Below are 9,312 nucleotides of genomic sequence, written 5' to 3'. Positions count from 1 at the left end.
ATAAATAAAATCCTAAAAAAAAAAAAAAAAGGACTCTTCAGTTGCAGACGATAGAAATCAAATGCCAACGAGGTCAAGTGAAAAAGAGAAAGCACCAGTCCATGTATCAGCAAAGCCCTGAACTACTCTGACGTCAGACACTGCTGGGTTCAGGAGCACACATATTTTCAGGAATGTCATTTCTCTCCATCTCCAGGCTCAGTCTTCTACACTGGGTTTGTTTTCAGGCAAAATCCACCATGTGGTGGCTAAAATGAACACCTGAGCTGAAGTGGAGAACAAAGGCCAAAAAAAAAAAAAAAAAAACCCAAAAACTAAAACTAAACTTCCTTACAACTTACAGCCTATTTTTTTTTTTAAGATTTTATTTATTCATGAGAGACACAGAGAGAGAGAGAGAGAGAGAGAGTGGCAGAGACACAGGCAGAGGGAGAAGCAGGCCCCATGCAGGGAGCCCGATATGGGACTGAATCCGGGGACTCCAGGATCATATCCTGGGCTGAAGGCAGGCGCTAAACCACTGAGCCACCCAGGGATCCCCACAACTTACAGCCTATTAAACAAGTACTTGAGACAGGCAGAGTGCTGGTCCTCAAGGACCTTAGCTTTCTAGGAGCACTTGGGTGGCTTAGTCAGTTAAGCTTTTAACTCTTTTTTTTTAAAGATTTATTTTTATTTATTTATGATAGAGAGAGACAGACAGACAGACAGACAGACAGGCAGAGGGAGAAGCAGGCTCCATGCCAGGAGCCCGACGCGGGACTCGATTCCGGGTCTCCAGGATCATGCCCAGGGCCAAAGGCAGGCGCGAAACCGCTGAGCCACCCAGGGATCCCCAAGCTTTTAACTCTTGATCTCAGGGACTCTTGATCTCTGGGGCCTGAGTTCAGTCCCCACCTTGAGCTCCATGCTGGGATGGAGCCTTCCGAAAAACAAAAAGGAGTTTAGCTGCCTCAATGTTAATACTTTGCTAGAGGCAAAAGGCAACCTTAGCTTGACATTAGCCCGACCTCTAGGATCCTTTAAAAAAAATCCCTTTGGAAACTTCATCTCTAACACCTCCCCACCCCAAGACACATATTAGCAATCATCCTCTAAACATATGGCCACTGATCTACATTCGAAGAGTGTCCTGACTAAGGTTTTACTAGACAGTAGTAAATGACCTTTTCCTTACAACAGCTAGCCCCTCAATGTCCTAGAAACCTTGAAACCTTGCTTCTAAATTCTTTAGAGACTTACACTACCCCAACCCCCTCCCAACTTGTGAGTATATAATCACTCACCCCTCATAACCCCAATGCAGCTCTTCCTGCCCACAGGTCCTGTCCCTGTGTTTTAATTAAAACCACCCTTTTTGCCCCAAAGACATCTCAAGAATTCTTCCATGATCATTTGCCCCTGGACCCCAACATTTCACATCAATAGCCACCGCAGGTTTACAATCTGGTACTTTTGTAAGCTCAACAGAGAGTAAATGCATCTTGTCTAAGAAATTCCAGAAAAGTTCAGAAGTTACCTCTTATTAGTGAGACTAGGTCATATGCCCACCCTTGAACCATCGCTGTAACTCTTGTTGTGTCTTCCTGATGCGTGGGGAGGTGGGGGTGGGATCATCCCATTTGAGCTACTTTTTTGAGAGTGATGTGTGGGAGTTTCCAAAGTACCTTTGGTTTGTTGTTACTGTAGAAGAATGTGGCATACTCCACCACCTGCCTACCAGGTGGCTCAGTGGTTGAGCCATCCAGGTGCCCCATATTTGCTTTTTTTTTTTTTAAGTAGGCTCTGCTCCCAGAGCAGAGTCCAACACAGGGCTTGACCTTATGACCCTGAGATCAAGACATGAACTGAGATCAAGAGTTGGACGCTAAACTGACTGAGCCACACAGGTGCCCCTGAAGAATTTATTTTTAAGTAATCTCTGCACCCGATGTGGAGCTTTGACTTGCAACCTTGAGATCGAGAGTTGCATGCTCTACCAATTGAGCTAGCCAGGTGCTCATGCCTATTTTTATTTTTTTAATTTTTATTTATTTTTTAAAGATTTTTATTTATTTATTCATGAGAGACAGCAAGAGAGAGAGAAGCAGAGACAGGCTGAGGGAGAAGCAGGCTCCATGCAGGGAGCCTGATATGGGACTCAATCCATGATCCCAAGATCACATCCCAGGCATCCCTCCATGCCTATTTTTAACTTTTATTTTCTTTTTGTGGTTGAGTCATAAGAATTCTTTACACTATGGACACAGACTCAATGAATTCATGATTTGCAAATATTTTCTCCTGTTCTATTGTCTTTCCACCCTCTTGAGAATGTTTTTTGAGTTTTTAAAATTTTTGATGAAGTCTAATTTGTCTATTTTCTTTTTTTTGCTCGTGCCTTTGGTGTCAGATCTAAGAAACCATTGCCAAATGGAAGGCTATGATGATTACCTGTATGTTTTATTTCAAGAGTTTTATAGTTTTAGCTATTTATTATATATTTACACATAGTTTTAGCTTATATTTAGGTAATTGATCCATTTTGAGTTAATTTGTGCATACGGTGTGAGGAAAGGTCCAACTTCACTATTCTGCATGTGGAAATCCAGTTGTCCCAGCACCATTTGTTGAAGAGACTGTTCTCTCCCCATTGAATGCTCTTGGCACCCTTGTCAAAAACCCACTGGCCTAGATATATAGGTTTCCTTCTGGACCTTCAATTCTTTTTTTTTTTTTTTTTTAATTTTTATTTATTTATGATAGTTACACAGAGAGAGAGAGAGAGAGAGAGGCAGAGACACAGGCAGAGGGAGAAGCAGGCTCCATGCACCGGAAGCCCGATGTGGGATTCGATCCCGGGTCTCCAGGATCGCGCCCTGGGCCAAAGGCAGGCGCCAAATCGCTGCGCCACCCAGGGATCCCTGGACCTTCAATTCTATTCCATTGATCCATCTGTCTTTCCTTTTTTTTTTTTTTTCCATCTGTCTTTCCATATGCCAAAACCATACTGTTTTGATTACTTAAATTTTACAGTAAGTTTTGAGATTGGAAAAGTATGAGTTCTATAACTTTATTCTTTTTCAATATTGTCTTGGCTATTTGGAGCCCCTTGAGATCCCACATGAATTTTAGAATGTGTGTAAGTATCTGTAGTTAGACTCCTGATGTTGAGTGTGACCCATTCCTCTTCTCTTCTGCTGCAGTTTACAGTAGGTATGACTGCAGGTGTCCTAGGAGTGGCCTGGCTGCTGCATCCCTCACCAGGAGCCAGAAGGAAGTGGGGAAAACAATAAAACCAAGGAATTATCCTGATAGCAACCATTTAGTGTGGAGAAATCTTGCTTAGCCAGCTGGTGTAGAATTCAGTTTATTGATTTCACTCTGTTTTGTGATCACTTAGGCTTATTTTAAGGGAGCTATATAAAAGTACAGGAAGTCTTTATTTGGAGAAACACAGTGTAATGTGGATTCTACATTAGTTGGATTCTATTATGAACTGAATGTGTCCTCCTCAGAAATTCATGTTGAAGCCCTAACTCCCAACGTGATGGGACTTGGAGGTGATGCCTTTGAGAGGTAATTAGGATTAGATGAGGTCGTGAGGATGGGACTCCCGCTTTGAGACAGTGTCCTTATAAGAAGAATAAGACAAAAGTTCTCCTCCCGCTCCCCCTCATGCAAAAACACAGTGGGAAGGCAGCTGTGTGCAAACCAGGAAGAGGGTCTTCACCAGAAACTACATCATCTGGCATCTTGCTTTTGGACTTCTAGTCTCTAGAACAGTGAGAAAATAAATTTCTGTTGTTTAAGGCACCCAGTCTGTGGCATTTTGTTATGGCAACCCTTGATGACTAGGACACTCCTTATTTCCAGGGGAATGATTCTAATATTTCTCCTTTTTAGGGTGATGTTTGCATTTAATTTAATTTTTAAAAATGAGGTTAAACTTACATACAATGAAGTGTACAAATATTCATTGTATATCTTGATAAATTTATATATATATATATATATATATATATATATATATATATATATATACACACACACACTTGTGTAAACAAATCAAGACCTAGAACATTTCAAATACTCTAGAAGGTGCCATCATGTACCCTCCCAGTCAGTAGCCATTATTCTTAAAAAAAATTTTTTTTATTAGGGACACCTGGGTGGCTCAGTGGTTGAGCATCTGCCTTTGGCTCGGAGCGTGATCCTGGGATCTAAGATCAAGTCCTGCATCGGGCTCCTTGCATGAAATCTGCTTCTCCCTCTGCCTATGTCTCTGCTCTCTCTGTCTCTCATGAATAAATAAATAAAATCTTAAAAAATTTTTTTAAAATTTAAATTCTAGGGGATCCCTGGGTGGCGCAGCGGTTTGGCGCCTGCCTTTGGCCCAGGGCGCGATCCTGGAGACCGGGATCGAATCCCACGTCGGGCTCCCGGTGCATGGAGCCTGCTTCTCCCTCTGCCTGTGTCTCTGCCTCTCTCTCTCTCTCTCTGTGACTATCATAAATAAATAAAAATTTTAAAAAATTTAAAAATAAATAAATAAAATTTAAATTCTATTTCGTTAACATGGAGTGTATTATTAGTTTCAGGGGTAAGATTTAGGGATTCATATAACACCCAGTGCTTGGGACAACTGGTTGGCTCAGTAGGTTAAGCATCTGCCTTCACCTCAGGTCATGATCTCAGGGTCCTGGAGTCAAGCCCTGAGTTCTCATAGCTCCCTGCTCAGTGGGGGTCTGCTTCTCCCTTTCCCACTGCTCCTCCCTCCTGCTCATGCCTCCTCTCAAATAAATAAATAAATAAATAAATAAATAAATAAATAAATAAATAAATAACTTAAAAACAAAAAACAAAAAAACACCCAGTGCTCATTACATCAAGTGCCCTCCTTAATGCCCATCCCCCTACTCATTTCCCCTCTAGTAACCCTCAGTTTATTCTCTGTCATGAAGTCTCTTATGGTTTGCCTCCCTCTGTTTTTTCTTTATTTTATATTTCCTTTCCTTCCCCTGTGTTCATCTGTTTTGTTTCTTAAATGCCACATATTAGTGAAATCATATGGTATTTATCTTTCTTTGACTGACTTATTTCTTTTAGTATAATACCCTTTAGATCTATCTATGTCATTGCAAATGGCAATATTTCATTCCTTTTTAAAAAATTTCATTCTTTTTGATGGTTGGGTAATATTCCATTATATATATATAATATCTTTATCCATTCATCAGTGGATGGACATCTGGGCTCTTTCCATATTTTGGCTATTGTGGACATTGCTGCTATAAACATTGGGGTGCATGTGCCCCTTTGAATCACTATTTTTGTATCCTTAGATAAATACCTAGTAGTGTAATTGCTGGGTAAGATAGTTCTATTTTTAATTTTTTGATAGTAAGATAAGATAGTTCTATTTTTAATATTTTGAGGGAATTCCGTACTATTTTCCACAATGGCTGCACCATTTTGAATTCCCACCAACAGTGTAAGAGGGTTCCCCTTTCTCCACATCCTCTCCAACATCTGTTGTTTCCTGAGTTGTTAATTTTAGCCATTCTGACCAGTGTGAGGTGGAATATCACCTATTATTCTGGCCTCTATTCCACAGGTTACTTTTGTTTGTTTTTAAATGTAGTATCAGTAAAATAAGCAAAAAACTTAAAAAATAATAACTACTCTTTGCATCTGTTTAAAAAAAGATTGATTTATTTGTTTTAGAGAGAGAGAGATAAAGAACAAGGGGCCAGGAGGAGGAGCAGAGGGAGAGGGAAGGAAAGAGGGTGTGAAGCAGACTTCCTGCTGAGCACAGAGCCCTACGCAGGGCTTGATCCCACCACCCTACGATCATCACCTGAGCGGAAATCAAGAGTTAGATCCTCAACCGACTGAGCCACCCAGGCAACCTACATATGACTTTTTTAAATTCAATATATGTATATAAAATTCTTCCCCATGTATGGACCAAAATTTCAGTAAGCTGTGGATAACAAAATATGATTAATTCAATTCTGTGATCTGGGTCTTAAAAAAGAAAGGAAAAGAAAAATAAGATGTGTATGTATGTGTGTGTTTCTGAAATGAGTAGTGTTTCTTCAGAGAACCTTAGATTTTATAATTTTATAACAAGATAATTCATGGGACTTCTGAGTGGCTCAGCGGTTAGGCATCTGCCTTTGGCTCAGGGTCTGAGGGCCCAACCAGGAAGATGGGAGCATGAGAACCTTAAAAAAAAAGGAGGTAAAATTCAGATAACAAGATAACCATTTTAAAGCAAACGATTTAGTGGCATTTTGTACATTTCACGATGTTGTGAGGTCATCAGCTCTGGCTCCAAAGCACTTTTATCACCATAGAAGGAAACCTGCAGCCCTCTCCCCTCAGCCTCCCATGACCACTGATTCATCTTCTGTCCATGAATTTGCCTGCCCTGTACATTTCATATAAATGGAACCACACAATATGTGGCTTTTTCAGATCTGGCTTATTTGACTCACTATAATGTTTTTTTTCTTTTTAAGGTTTTATTTATTGGGGGACCTGGGTGGCTCAGTCTGTTAAGCGGCTGCCATTGGCTCAGGTCATGGTCCCAGGATCCTGGGATCAAGCCCTGCATTGGCTCCCTGCTGGATAGGCAGCCTAATTCTCCCTCTCCAACGCTTGTGCTCTCCTTCTCTCTCTCTCACTCTCTCTCTCAAATAAGAGAGAGCACGAACAGGGAGGAGGGTCAGAGGGAGAAGCAGACTCCACACTGAGCAGGGAGACCAATGTGAGGCTCGATCCCAGACCCCTGGGGTCATGACTTGACCCAAGGTAGATGCTTAACCCACTGAGCCACCCACGTGCCCCTCTGCTGTAATTCTTATTGTTTATTTTGTTCTCGTTTTATTATTATTTATATTTATTATTTCTTTTTTATTTTATTATTTTTATTTGATAAAAAATATACATTTGAATATGTTGTTACTATTATTACTTTGGACAAACTGTTATCTGATGAATCAATTAAGAATAAGAAAAATGGGTAGTGCATCTGGAAATCACGTGGATCTGTCTCTTGCTTCAACAGTGTTTGGATGGAATAGACCCAGGGATACCCCTTCTACCAGCCTCTGACCACCCTCCAGCCTTTTTTATTCTTTTTCTTTTTCTTTTTTTAAAGATTTTATTTATTTATTCATGAGAGACAGAGAGAGAGAGGCAGGCAGAGACATAGTCAGAGTGACAAGCAGGCTCCATACAGGGAGCCTGATGTGGGACTCGATCCGGGGACCATGCGATCACTCCCTGAGCCGAAGGCAGATGCTCAACCACTGAGCCACCCAGCCTTTTTTTTTTTTTTTTCTTTTTCCAATCACAACCTTTGGAGCCATCTTCTTGGCCACCCTCTGCCTCTGGAACCAGCCAACACCCTATTTTGAGCTTAGCTCCTATTTGCAATCAACCATGAGCTCCCAGATTCATCAGAATTATTCCACCAAGGTGGAGGCTGTCATCAACCACCTGGTCAACATGCATCTGCGGGCCTCCTGCACCTGCCTGTCTTTAAGCTTCTATATTGACCATGACAATGTGGCTCTGGAAGGCATTGGCCACTTCTGCAAATTGGCTGAAGAGAAGCATGAGGGTGCTGAGACTCTCTTAAAGATGAAAATCAGTGCTATAGCTATGCTCTCTTCTGGGACATGCAGAAGCTGTCCTAAGATAAACCCCAGATGCCATGGGAGCCACAAGGGTTCTGAGAAGAACCTGAATCAGGCCCTTTTGGATCTGCATTCCCTGGGTTCTGCCCACGCAGATTCCCATCTCTGTGACTTCCTGGAGAACCACTCCTTAGATGAGGAGTTGAAACTCACCATGAAGCTGGTGACCATTTGACTCACATCTGCAGGCTGTTTGGTCTCCAGGTGGGGCTGGACCAGTATCCCTTTCAAAGGGTCACCCTCAAGCATGACTAGGAGCCTCTGAAACCCAGTATCCTTTGAAGGACCCCTATGGCATCCCCCTCGTGTTAGGGCTTGGGCCTGAGCCTCTTCCTGTAGCCACTAGGCAGCTTTTTAACTACCCTGGAGCCCTCTCACAAGTCATGGACCACATGGGGCTCAATCCCCAGGACCCTGAGATCATGACCTGAGCTGAAATCAAGAGTCAGACGCTTAACTGACTGAGCCACCCAGGTGCCCCCAGACCAGGAATTTTTTTTTTAAGTTTTTTTTTAAGATTTTATTTATTCATGAAAGAGAGAGAGAGAGAGAGAGAGAGAGAATGAGGCAGGGACACAGGCAGAGGGAGAAGCAGGCTCCATGCAGGGAGCCTGACATGGGACTCGATCCTGGGTCTCTAGGATCATGCCCTGGGCTGAAGGGGGCGCTAAACTGCTGAGCCACCCGGTCTGCCCCCAGACCAGGAACTTAAAACAACTATGATTAAGATGCTAAAATTGTATCCATTAAGGGCTCTAATGGATAGAGCAGACAGCATAAAAGAACAGATGGGTGATCTAAGCAGAGAGATGGAAATCCTACAAAAGAACTGAAAGAAATGCCAGAGCTCAAAAACCCTGTAGCAGAAATGAAAAACACCCTTGGTAGGTTTATCAGAACTTGACACAGCTGAGGAAAGAATCTCTGGGCTTCAGGACACATCAAGGGAAACCTTCAAAACTGAAAAGCATAGTGAACAAAGATGGAAAATAACAAAACAAAACATCCAAACTCCATTGGACAGCTATGAAAGGTGTAAAATGGGAAAATAGAAGGAGAGGAAGGAGAGACAAGAACAGAAGAAATATGAGAATTTCCACCAAATTAATGTCAGATACCAAACCACAGATCCATGAAGTTCAGAGAACACCAAGAAGGATGAATGCAAAAACAAAAGTTTATATCTGGCATATCACATTCACACTACAGAAAATCAAAAATAGAGAAAAAAAATTCTGAAATAAGGTGGAGGAGGGAAAAAAAAGCTCCTCACTTATTAGGGGAACAAAGGTAAGAATTACATCTGACTTCTCCTCAGAAACCATACAAGCAAGAAAAGAGAGTGGAGTGAGAGATTTAAAGCATTGATAGAGAAAAACCAACCAATCTAGAATTCTGTATCCTGTGAAATTATCCTTCAAAAATGAAGGAGAGGGGAAAAAAATGAAGGAGAAATAAAGATTTCCTTGAATAAAAGTTGAGAGAATTTTTTGTGAGTAGACCTGCCATTTCTTTTAAGAAATGCCAAAAAAGTAATTCTTCAGAAAGAAGAAGAATATAGATCAAAAATTTGAATTTACAGAGGGGTACCTGGGTGGCTCAGTCAGTTAAGCATCTGACTCTT

The 9,312-nt window shown here is 41.5% G+C and overlaps 1 pseudogene; it reads left to right on the top strand.

The window, feature by feature from the left end:
• Positions 1-7,431: 7,431 nt before the first annotated feature.
• On the top strand, positions 7,432-7,943 carry LOC140613287 (ferritin light chain pseudogene; annotated as a pseudogene).
• The last annotated feature ends 1,369 nt before the right edge of the window (positions 7,944-9,312 follow it).

The sequence above is a fragment of the Canis lupus genome, chromosome 21 (assembly GCF_048164855.1).
Source record: "Canis lupus baileyi chromosome 21, mCanLup2.hap1, whole genome shotgun sequence".
NCBI classification, from domain to species: Eukaryota; Metazoa; Chordata; class Mammalia; order Carnivora; family Canidae; genus Canis; species Canis lupus.
Note: the sequence above shows the minus strand (reverse complement) of the source record. Positions and strands in the feature narration are given on the sequence as shown.